Below are 12,955 nucleotides of genomic sequence, written 5' to 3' on the forward strand. Positions count from 1 at the left end.
GGTGGTAGTAGTAGCCATGTATACTAGTTGTGGTGGTAGCCATGTATACTAGTGGTGGTAGCCATGTATACTAGTGGTGGTAGCCATGTATACTAGTGGTGGTAGCCATGTATACTAGTGGTAGTAGTAGCCATGTATACTAGTGGTGGTAGTAGCCATGTATACTAGTGGTGGTAGTAGCCATGTATACTAGTGGTGGTAGTAGCCATGTATACTAGTGGTGGTAGTAGCCATGTATACTAGTGGTGTTGGTAGCCATGTATACTAGTGTTAGTAGCCATGTATACTAGTGGTGGTAGCCATGTATACTAGTGGTGGTAGTAGCCATGAATACTAGTGGTAGTAGCCATGTATACTAGTGGTAGTAGCCATGTATACTAGTGGTAGTAGCCATGTATACTAGTGTAGTAGCCATGTATACTAGTGTTAGTAGCCATGTATACGAGTGGTAGTAGCCATGTATACTAGTGGTGGTGGTAGCCATGTATACTAGTGGTAGTAGTAGCCATGTATACTAGTGGTAGTAGCCATGTATACTAGTGGTAGTAGCCATGTATACTAGTGGTAGCTATGTATACTAGTGGTGGTAGCTATGTATACTAGTGGTGGTGGTAGCCATGTATACTAGTGGTAGTAGCCATGTATACTAGTGGTAGTAGCCATGTATACTAGTGGTGGTAGTAGCCATGTATACTAGTGGTAGTAGCCATGTATACTAGTGGTAGTAGCCATGTATACTAGTGGTGGTGGTAGCCATGTATACTAGTGGTGGTAGCCATGTATACTAGTGGTACTAGCCATGTATACAATTGGTGGTAGCCATGTATACTCGTGGTGGTAGCCATGTATACTCGTGGTGGTGGTAGCCATGTATACTAGTGGTGGTAGTAGCCATGTATACTAGTGGTGGTAGTAGCCATGTATACTAGTGGTAGTAGCCATGTATACTATTGTTGGTAGCCATGTATACTAGTGGTAGTAGCCATGTATACTAGTGGTAGTAGCCATGTATACTAGTGGTAGTAGCCATGTATACGAGTGGTGGTAGTAGTAGCCATGTATACTGGTGGTAGTAGCCATGTATACTAGTGGTGGTGGTAGTAGCCATGTATACTAGTGGTGGTGGTAGCCATGTATACTAGTGGTGGTAGCCATGTATACTAGTGGTAGTAGTAGCCATGTATACTAGTGGTAGTAGCCATGTATACTAGTGGTGGTAGTAGCCATGTATACTAGTGGTGGTAGTAGCCATGTATACTAGTGGTGGTAGTAGCCATGTATACTAGTGGTGTTGGTAGCCATGTATACTAGTGTTAGTAGCCATGTATACTAGTGGTGGTAGCCATGTATACTAGTGGTGGTAGTAGCCATGAATACTAGTGGTAGTAGCCATGTATACTAGTGGTAGTAGCCATGTATACTAGTGGTAGTAGCCATGTATACTAGTGTAGTAGCCATGTATACTAGTGTTAGTAGCCATGTATACGAGTGGTAGTAGCCATGTATACTAGTGGTGGTGGTAGCCATGTATACTAGTGGTAGTAGTAGCCATGTATACTAGTGGTAGTAGCCATGTATACTAGTGGTGGTAGCCATGTATACTAGTGGTGGTAGCTATGTATACTAGTGGTGGTAGCCATGTATACTAGTGGTGGTAGTAGCCATGTATACTAGTGGTAGTAGCCATGTATACTAGTGGTGGTAGTAGCCATGTATACTAGTGGTGGTAGTAGCCATGTATACTAGTGGTGGTGGTAGCCATGTATACTGGTGGTGGTAGCCATGTATACTAGTGGTACTAGCCATGTATACAATAGTGGTGGTAGCCATGTATACTAGTGGTGGTAGCCATGTATACTAGTGGTGGTGGTAGCCATGTATACTAGTGGTGGTAGTAGCCATGTATACTAGTGGTAGTAGCCATGTATACTAGTGGTGGTTGTAGCCATGTATACTAGTGGTGGTAGCCATGTATACTAGTGGTGGTGGTAGCCATGTATACTAGTGGTGGTAGCCATGTATACTAGTGGTGGTAGTAGCCATGTATACTAGTGGTGGTAGTAGCCATGTATACTAGTGGTAGTAGCCATGTATACTAGTGGTAGTGGCCATGTATCCTAGTGGTAGTAGCCATGTATACTAGTGGTGGTAGCCATGTATACTAGTGGTGGTAGTAGCCATGTATACTAGTGGTAGTAGCCATGTATACTAGTGGTAGTAGCCATGTATACTAGTGGTGGTAGTAGTAGCCATGTATACTAGGGTGGTAGTAGCCATGTATACTAGTGGTGGTGGTAGCCATGTATACTAGTGGTAGTAGCCATGTATACTAGTGGTAGTAGCCATGTATACTAGTGGTAGTAGCCATGTATACTAGTGGTAGTAGCCATGTATACTAGTGGTGGTAGTAGCCATGTATACTAGTGGTGGTAGTAGCCATGTATACTAGTGGTGGTAGTAGCCATGTATACTAGTGGTGGTAGTAGCCATGTATACTAGTGGTGGTAGTAGCCATGTATACTAGTGGTGGTAGTAGCCATGTATACTAGTGGTGTTAGTAGCCATGTATACTAGTGGTAGTAGCCATGTATACTAGTGGTGGTTGTAGCCATGTATACTAGTGGTGGTAGCCATGTATACTAGTGGTGGTGGTAGCCATGTATACTAGTGGTGGTAGCCATGTATACTAGTGGTGGTAGTAGCCATGTATACTAGTGGTGGTAGTAGCCATGTATACTAGTGGTAGTAGCCATGTATACTAGTGGTAGTGGCCATGTATACTAGTGGTAGTAGCCATGTTTCTAGTGGTGGTAGCCATGTATACTAGTGGTGGTAGTAGCCATGTATACTAGTGGTAGTAGCCATGTATACTAGTGGTGGTAGCCATGTATACTAGTGGTAGTAGCCATGTATACTAGTGGTAGTAGCCATGTATACTAGTGGTGGTAGTAGCCATGTATACTAGTGGTGGTAGTAGCCATGTATACTAGTGGTGGTAGTAGTTGTCATGTATACTAGTGGTGGTAGTAGCCATGTATACTAGTGGTGGTAGTCATGTATACTAGTGGTGGTAGCCATGTATACTAGTGGTGGAACTAGTAGCTATGTATACTAGTGGTGGTAGTAGTAGCCATGTATACTAGTGGTGGTAGTAGCCATGTATACTAGTGGTGGTAGCCATGTATACTAGTGGTGGTAGCCATGTATACTAGTGGTGGTAGCCATGTATACTAGTGGTGGTAGTAGTAGCCATGTATACTAGTGGTGGTAGTAGCCATGTATACTAGTGGTGGTGGTAGCCATGTATACTAGTGGTAGTAGCCATGTATACTAGTGGTAGTAGCCATGTATACTAGTGGTGGTAGTAGCCATGTATACTAGTGATGGTAGTAGCCATGTATACTAGTGTTGGTGCTAGCCATGTATACTAGTGGTAGTAGCCATGTATACTAGTGGTAGTAGCCATGTATACTAGTGGTAGTAGCCATGTATACTAGTGGTGGTAGTAATAGCCATGTATACTAGGTGGTAGTAGCCATGTATACTAGTGGTGGTGGTAGCCATGTATACTAGTGGTAGTATCCATGTATACTAGTGGTAGTAGCCATGTATACTAGTGGTGGTAGCCATGTATACTAGTGGTGGTAGCCATGTATACTAGTGGTGGTGGTAGCCATGTATACTAGTGGTGGTAGCCATGTATACTAGTGGTGGTAGTAGCCATGTATACTAGTGGTAGTAGCCATGTATACTAGTGGTAGTAGCCATGTATACTAGTGGTAGTAGCCATGTATACTAGTGTTAGTAGCCATGTATACTAGTGTTAGTAGCCATGTATACTAGTGTTAGTAGCCATGTATACTAGTGGTGCTAGCCATGTATACTAGTGGTAGTAGCCATGTATACTAGTGGTAGTAGCCATGTATACTAGTGGTAGTAGTCATGTATACTAGTGGTGGTGGTAGCCATACTAGTGGTAGTATCCATGTATACTAGTGGTAGTAGCCATGTATACTAGTGGTGGTAGCCATGTATACTAGTGGTAGTAGCCATGTATACTAGTGGTGGTAGCCATGTATACTAGTGGTGGTAGCCATGTATACTAGTGGTGGTGGTAGCCATGTATACTAGTGGTGGTAGCCATGTATACTAGTGGTGGTAGTAGCCATGTATACTAGTGGTAGTAGCCATGTATACTAGTGGTGGTAGTAGCCATGTATACTAGTGGTGGTAGTAGCCATGTATACTAGTGGTGGTAGTAGCCATGTATACTAGTGGTAGTATCCATGTATACTAGTGGTAGTAGTAGCCATGTATACTAGTGGTAGTAGCCATGTATACTAGTGGTGGTAGTAGCCATGTATACTAGTGATGGTAGTAGCCATGTATACTAGTGTGGTGCTAGCCATGTATACTAGTGGTAGTAGCCATGTATACTAGTGGTAGTAGCCATGTATACTAGTGGTAGTAGCCATGTATACTAGTGGTGGTAGTAATAGCCATGTATACTGGTGGTAGTAGCCATGTATACTAGTGGTGGTGGTAGCCATACTAGTGGTAGTATCCATGTATACTAGTGGTAGTAGCCATGTATACTAGTGGTGGTAGCCATGTATACTAGTGGTGGTAGCCATGTATACTAGTGGTGGTGGTAGCCATGTATACTAGTGGTGGTAGCCATGTATACTAGTGGTGGTAGTAGCCATGTATACTAGTGGTAGTAGCCATGTATACTAGTGGTAGTAGCCATGTATACTAGTGGTAGTAGCCATGTATACTAGTGTTAGTAGCCATGTATACTAGTGTTAGTAGCCATGTATACTAGTGTTAGTAGCCATGTATACTAGTGTTGGTGCTAGCCATGTATACTAGTGGTAGTAGCCATGTATACTAGTGGTAGTAGCCATGTATACTAGTGGTAGTAGTCATGTATACTAGTGGTGGTGGTAGCCATGTACTAGTGGTAGTATCCATGTATACTAGTGGTAGTAGCCATGTATACTAGTGGTGGTAGCCATGTATACTAGTGGTGGTAGCCATGTATACTAGTGGTGGTGGTAGCCATGTATACATGTATACCATGTATACTAGTGGTGGTAGCCATGTATACTAGTGGTGGTAGCCATGTATACTAGTGGTGGTAGCCATGTATACTAGTGGTGGTAGTAGCCATGTATACTAGTGGTAGTAGCCATGTATACTAGTGGTGGTAGTAGCCATGTATACTAGTGGTGGTAGTAGCCATGTATACTAGTGGTGGTAGTAGCCATGTATACTAGTGGTGGTAGTAGCCATGTATACTAGTGGTGGTAGTAGCCATGTATACTAGTGGTGGTAGTAGCCATGTATACTAGTGGTGGTAGTAGCCATGTATACTAGTGGTGGTATAGCCATGTATACTAGTGGTGGTAGTAGCCATGTATACTAGTGGTGGTAGTGTATACTAGTGGTAGTAGCCATGTATACTAGTGGTGGTAGTAGCCATGTATACTAGTGGTGGTAGCCATGTATACTAGTGGTGGTGGTAGCCATGTATACTAGTGGTGGTAGCCATGTATACTAGTGGTGGTAGTAGCCATGTATACTAGTGGTAGTAGCCATGTATACTAGTGGTGGTAGTAGCCATGTATACTAGTGGTGGTAGTAGCCATGTATACTAGTGGTGGTAGTAGCCATGTATACTAGTGGTAGTATCCATGTATACTAGTGGTAGTAGTAGCCATGTATACTAGTGGTAGTAGCCATGTATACTAGTGGTGGTAGTAGCCATGTATACTAGTGATGGTAGTAGCCATGTATACTAGTGTTGTAGTGCTAGCCATGTATACTAGTGGTAGTAGCCATGTATACTAGTGGTAGTAGCCATGTATACTAGTGGTAGTAGCCATGTATACTGGTGGTAGTAATAGCCATGTATACTGGTGGTAGTAGCCATGTATACTAGTGGTGGTGGTAGCCATGTACTAGTGGTAGTATCCATGTATACTAGTGGTAGTAGCCATGTATACTAGTGGTGGTAGCCATGTATACTAGTGGTGGTAGCCATGTATACTAGTGGTGGTAGTAGCCATGTATACTAGTGGTGGTAGCCATGTATACTAGTGGTGGTAGTAGCCATGTATACTAGTGGTAGTAGCCATGTATACTAGTGGTAGTAGCCATGTATACTAGTGGTAGTAGCCATGTATACTAGTGGTAGTAGCCATGTATACTAGTGTTAGTAGCCATGTATACTAGTGTTAGTAGCCATGTATACTAGTGTTAGTAGCCATGTATACTAGTGTTGGTGCTAGCCATGTATACTAGTGGTAGTAGCCATGTATACTAGTGGTAGTAGCCATGTATACTAGTGGTAGTAGTCATGTATACGAGTGGTGGTGGTAGCCATGTATACTAGTGGTAGTAGTATCCATGTATACTAGTGGTAGTAGCCATGTATACTAGTGGTGGTAGCCATGTATACTAGTGGTGGTAGCCATGTATACTAGTGGTGGTGGTAGCCATGTATACTAGTGGTGGTAGCCATGTATACTAGTGGTGGTAGTAGCCATGTATACTAGTGGTAGTAGCCATGTATACTAGTGGTGGTAGTAGCCATGTATACTAGTGGTGGTAGTAGCCATGTATACTAGTGGTGGTAGTAGCCATGTATACTAGTGGTAGTAGCCATGTATACTAGTGGTGGTGGTAGCCATGTATACTAGTGGTAGTAGTAGCCATGTATACTAGTGGTGGTAGTAGCCATGTATACTAGTGGTGGTAGCCATGTATACTAGTGGTAGTAGCCATGTATACTAGTGGTAGTAGCCATGTATACTAGTGGTAGTAGCCATGTATACTAGTGGTGGTAGCCATGTATACTAGTGGTGGTAGCCATGTATACTAGTGGTAGTAGCCATGTATACTAGTGGTAGTAGCCATGTATACTAGTGGTAGTAGCCATGTATACTAGTGGTAGTAGCCATGTATACTAGTGGTAGTAGTAGCCATGTCTACTAGTGGTGGTAGTAGCCATGTATACTAGTGGTAGTAGTAGCCATGTCTACTAGTGGTGGTAGTAGCCATGTCTACTAGTGGTGGTAGTAGTAGCCATGTATACTAGTGTTAGTAGCCATGTATACTAGTGTTAGTAGCCATGTATACTAGTGTTAGTAGCCATGTATACTAGTGTTAGTAGCCATGTATACTAGTGGTAGTAGCCATGTATACTAGTGGTGGTAGTAGCCATGTATACTAGTGGTGGTAGCCATGTATACTAGTGGTGGTAGCCATGTATACTAGTGGTGGTAGCCATGTATACTAGTGGTGGTAGTAGTAGCCATGTATACTAGTGGTGGTAGTAGCCATGTATACTAGTGGTGGTAGCCATGTATACTAGTGGTGGTAGCCATGTATACTAGTGGTGGTAGCCATGTATACTAGTGGTGGTAGTAGTAGCCATGTATACTAGTGGTGGTAGTAGCCATGTATACTAGTGGTGGTGGTAGCCATGTATACTAGTGGTAGTAGCCATGTATACTAGTGGTAGTAGCCATGTATACTAGTGGTAGTATCCATGTATACTAGTGGTAGTAGTAGCCATGTATACTAGTGGTAGTAGCCATGTATACTAGTGGTGGTAGTAGCCATGTATACTAGTGATGGTAGTAGCCATGTATACTAGTGTTGGTGCTAGCCATGTATACTAGTGGTAGTAGCCATGTATACTAGTGGTAGTAGCCATGTATACTAGTGGTAGTAGCCATGTATACTAGTGGTGGTAGTAATAGCCATGTATACTGGTGGTAGTAGCCATGTATACTAGTGGTGGTGGTAGCCATACTAGTGGTAGTATCCATGTATACTAGTGGTAGTAGCCATGTATACTAGTGGTGGTAGCCATGTATACTAGTGGTGGTAGCCATGTATACTAGTGGTGGTGGTAGCCATGTATACTAGTGGTGGTGGTAGCCATGTATACTAGTGGTGGTAGCCATGTATACTAGTGGTGGTAGTAGCCATGTATACTAGTGGTAGTAGCCATGTATACTAGTGGTAGTAGCCATGTATACTAGTGGTAGTAGCCATGTATACTAGTGTTAGTAGCCATGTATACTAGTGTTAGTAGCCATGTATACTAGTGTTGGTGCTAGCCATGTATACTAGTGGTAGTAGCCATGTATACTAGTGGTAGTAGCCATGTATACTAGTGGTAGTAGTCATGTATACTAGTGGTGGTGGTAGCCATACTAGTGGTAGTATCCATGTATACTAGTGGTAGTAGCCATGTATACTAGTGGTGGTAGCCATGTATACTAGTGGTGGTAGCCATGTATACTAGTGGTGGTGGTAGCCATGTATACTAGTGGTGGTAGCCATGTATACTAGTGGTGGTAGTAGCCATGTATACTAGTGGTAGTAGCCATGTATACTAGTGGTGGTAGTAGCCATGTATACTAGTGGTGGTAGTAGCCATGTATACTAGTGGTGGTAGTAGCCATGTATACTAGTGGTGGTAGTAGTGGTAGTAGCCATGTATACTAGTGGTAGTAGCCATGTATACTAGTGGTGGTGGTAGCCATGTATACTAGTGGTAGTAGTAGCCATGTCTACTAGGGGTGGTAGGAGCCATGTATACTAGTGGTGGTAGCCATGTATAATAGTGGTAGTAGCCATGTATACTAGTGGTAGTAGCCATGTATACTAGTGGTGGTAGCCATGTATACTAGTGGTGGTAGCCATGTATACTAGTGGTAGTAGCCCTGTATACTAGTGGTAGTAGCCATGTATACTAGTAGTAGTAGCAATGTATACTAGTGGTAGTAGCCATGTATACTAGTGGTAGTAGTATCCATGTATACTAGTGGTGGTAGCCATGTATACTAGTGGTGGTAGTAGCCATGTATACTAGTGGTGGTAGCCATGTATACTAGTGGTAGTAGCCATGTATACTAATGGTAGTAGCCATGTATACTAGTGGTGGTAGTAGCCATGTATACTAGTGGTGGTATTAGCCATGTATACTAGTGGTGGTGGTAGCCATGTATACTAGTGGTAGTGTATACTAGTGGTAGTAGCCATGTATACTAGTGGTAGTAGCCATGTATACTAGTGGTAGTAGCCATGTATACTAGTGGTAGTAGCCATGTATACTAGTGGTGGTAGCCATGTATACTAGTGGTAGTAGGTATACTAGTGGTGGTAGCCATGTATACTAGTGGTAGTAGTAGCCATGTCTACTAGTGGTGGTAGTAGTAGCCATGTATACTAGTGGTGGTAGTAGTAGCCATGTATACTAGTGGTAGTATCCATGTATACTAGTGTTAGTAGCCATGTATACTAGTGTTAGTAGCCATGTATACTAGTGGTAGTAGCCATGTATACTAGTGGTGGTGGTAGCCATGTATACTAGTGGTAGTAGTAGCCATGTCTACTAGGGGTGGTAGGAGCCATGTATACTAGTGGTGGTAGCCATGTATAATAGTGGTAGTAGCCATGTATACTAGTGGTAGTAGCCATGTATAATAGTGGTGGTAGCCATGTATACTAGTGGTGGTAGCCATGTATACTAGTGGTAGTAGCCATGTATACTAGTGGTAGTAGCCATGTATACTAGTGGTAGTAGCCATGTATATTAGTGTTAGTAGCCATGTATACTAGTGGTAGTAGCCATGTATACTAGTGGTGGTGGTAGCCATGTATACTAGTGGTAGTAGCCATGTATACTAGTGGTAGTAGCCATGTATACTGGTGGTAGTAGCCATGTATACTGGTGGTAGTAGCCATGTATACTAGTGGTGGTGGTAGCCATGTATACTAGTGGTAGTAGCCATGTATAATAGTGGTAGTAGCCATGTATACTAGTGGTAGTAGCCATGTATACTTGTGATGTAGTAGCCATGTATACTAGTGGTGGTAGTAGTAGCCATGTATACTAGTGGTAGTTGCCATGTATATTAGTGTTAGTAGCCATGTATACTAGTGGTAGTAGCCATGTATACTAGTGGTGGTGGTAGCCATGTCTACTAGTGGTAGTAGCCATGTATACTAGTGGTAGTAGCCATGTATACTGGTGGTAGTAGCCATGTATACTGGTGGTAGTAGCCATGTATACTAGTGGTGGTAGTAACCATGTATACTAGTGGTGGTAGCCATGTATACTAGTGGTGGTAGTAGCCATGTATACTAGTGGTAGTAGCCATGTATACTAGTGGTGGTAGTAGCCATGTATACTAGTGGTGGTAGTAGCCATGTATACTAGTGGTGGTAGTAGCCATGTATACTAGTGGTGGTAGTAGCCATGTATACTTGTGGTGTTGGTAGCCATGTATACTAGTGGTAGTAACCATGTATACTAGTGGTGGTAGCCATGTATACTAGTGGTGGTAGCCATGTATACTAGTGGTGGTAGTAGCCATGAATACTAGTGGTAGTGGCCATGTATACTAGTGGTAGTAGCCATGTATACTAGTGGTAGTAGCCATGTACACTAGTGGTAGTAGCCATGTATACTAGTGTTAGTAGCCATGTATACTAGTGGTAGTAGCCATGTATACTAGTGGTAGTAGCCATGTATACTAGTGGTGGTGGTAGCCATGTATACTAGTGATGGTAGTAGCCATGTATACTAGTGGTAGTAGCCATGTATACTAGTGGTAGTAGCCATGTATACTAGTGTTGGTGGTAGCCATGTACACTAGTGGTGGTAGTAGCCATGTATACTAGTGGTGGTTGCCATGTCTACTAGTTTCTAGTCGTAGCCATGAATACTAGTGGTAGTAGCCATGTATACTAGTGTTAGTAGCCATGTACACTAGTGGTAGTAGCCATGTATACTAGTGTTGGTGCTAACCATGTATACTAGTGGTAGTAGCCATGTATACTAGTGGTAGTAGCCATGTATACTAGTGGTAGTAGCCATGTATACTAGTGGTGGTAGTAATAGCCATGTATACTGGTGGTAGTAGCCATGTATACTAGTGGTGGTGGTAGCCATACTAGTGGTAGTATCCATGTATACTAGTGGTAGTAGCCATGTATACTAGTGGTGGTAGCCATGTATACTAGTGGTGGTAGCCATGTATACTAGTGGTGGTGGTAGCCATGTATACTAGTGGTGGTAGCCATGTATACTAGTGGTGGTAGTAGCCATGTATACTAGTGGTAGTAGCCATGTATACTAGTGGTGGTAGTAGCCATGTATACTAGTGGTGGTGGTAGCCATGTATACTAGTGGTAGTAGTAGCCATGTCTACTAGTGGTGGTAGGTAGCCATGTATACTAGTGGTGGTAGCCATGTATACTAGTGGTAGTAGCCATGTATACTAGGGGTAGTAGCCATGTATACTAGTGGTGGTAGCCATGTATACTAGTGGTGGTAGCCATGTATACTAGTGGTGGTAGCCATGTATACTAGTGGTGGTAGCCATGTATACTAGTGGTAGTAGCCATGTATACTAGTGGTAGTAGCCATGTATACTAGTGGTGGTAGCCATGTATACTAGTGGTAGTAGTATCCATGTATACTAGTGGTGGTAGCCATGTATACTAGTGGTGGTAGTAGCCATGTATACTAGTGGTGGTAGCCATGTATACTAGTGGTAGTAGTATCCATGTATACTAGTGGTAGTAGCCATGTATACTAGTGGTGGTAGTAGCCATGTATACTAGTGGTGGTAGTAGCCATGTATACTAGTGGTGGTGGTAGCCATGTATACTAGTGGTAGTAGCCATGTATACTAATGGTAGTAGCCATGTATACTAGTGGTACTAGTGGTGGTAGTAGCCATGTATACTAGTGGTGGTAGTAGCCATGTATACTAGTGGTGGTGGTAGCCATGTATACTAGTGGTAGTAGTAGCCATGTCTACTAGTGGTGGTAGTAGCCATGTATACTAGTGGTAGTATCCATGTATACTAGTGTTAGTAGCCATGTATACTAGTGGTAGTAGCCATGTATACTAGTGGTGGTGGTAGCCATGTATACTAGTGGTAGTAGTAGCCATGTCTACTAGTGGTGGTAGTAGTAGCCATGTATACTAGTGGTAGTATCCATGTATACTAGTGTTAGTAGCCATGTATACTAGTGGTAGTAGCCATGTATACTAGTGGTGGTGGTAGCCATGTATACTAGTGGTGGTAGCCATGTATACTAGTGGTGGTAGCCATGTCTACTAGTGGTGGTAGTAGCCATGTATACTAGTGGTGGTAGCCATGTATACTAGTGGTAGTAGCCATGTATACTAGTGGTAGTAGTATCCATGTATACTAGTGGTGGTAGCCATGTATACTAGTGGTGGTAGCCATGTATACTAGTGGTGGTAGCCATGTATACTAGTGGTAGTAGTAGCCATGTATACTAGTGGTAGTAGCCATGTATACTAGTGGAAGTAGTATCCATGTATACTAGTGGTGGTAGGTAGCCATGTATACTAGTGGTGGTAGTAGCCATGTATACTAGTGGTGGTAGTAGCCATGTATACTAGTGGTGGTAGTAGTAGCCATGTATACTAGTGGTGGTAGTAGCCATGTATACTAGTGGTGGTAGTAGTAGCCATGTATACTAGTGGTGGTAGTAGCCATGTATACTAGTGGTGGTAGTCATGTATACTAGTGGTGGTAGTAGCCATGTATACTAGTGGTTGTTGTATACTAGTGTATAGCCATGTGGTGGTGGTGTAGCCATGTATACTAGTGGTGGTGGTAGCCATGTATACTAGTGGTAGTAGCCATGTATACTAGTGGTAGTAGCCATGTATACTAGTGGTAGTAGCCATGTATACTAGTGTTAGTAGCCATGTATACTAGTGGTAGTAGCCATGTATACTAGAGGTGGTGGTAGCCATGTATACGAGTGGTAGTAGTAGCCATGTCAACTAGGGGTGGTAGGAGCCATGTATACTAGTGGTGGTAGCCATGTATAATAGTGGTAGTAGCCATGTATACTAGTGGTAGTAGCCATGTATACTTGTGATGT

Source organism: Oncorhynchus tshawytscha, linkage group LG10, assembly GCF_018296145.1.
Source record: "Oncorhynchus tshawytscha isolate Ot180627B linkage group LG10, Otsh_v2.0, whole genome shotgun sequence".
NCBI classification, from domain to species: Eukaryota; Metazoa; Chordata; class Actinopteri; order Salmoniformes; family Salmonidae; genus Oncorhynchus; species Oncorhynchus tshawytscha.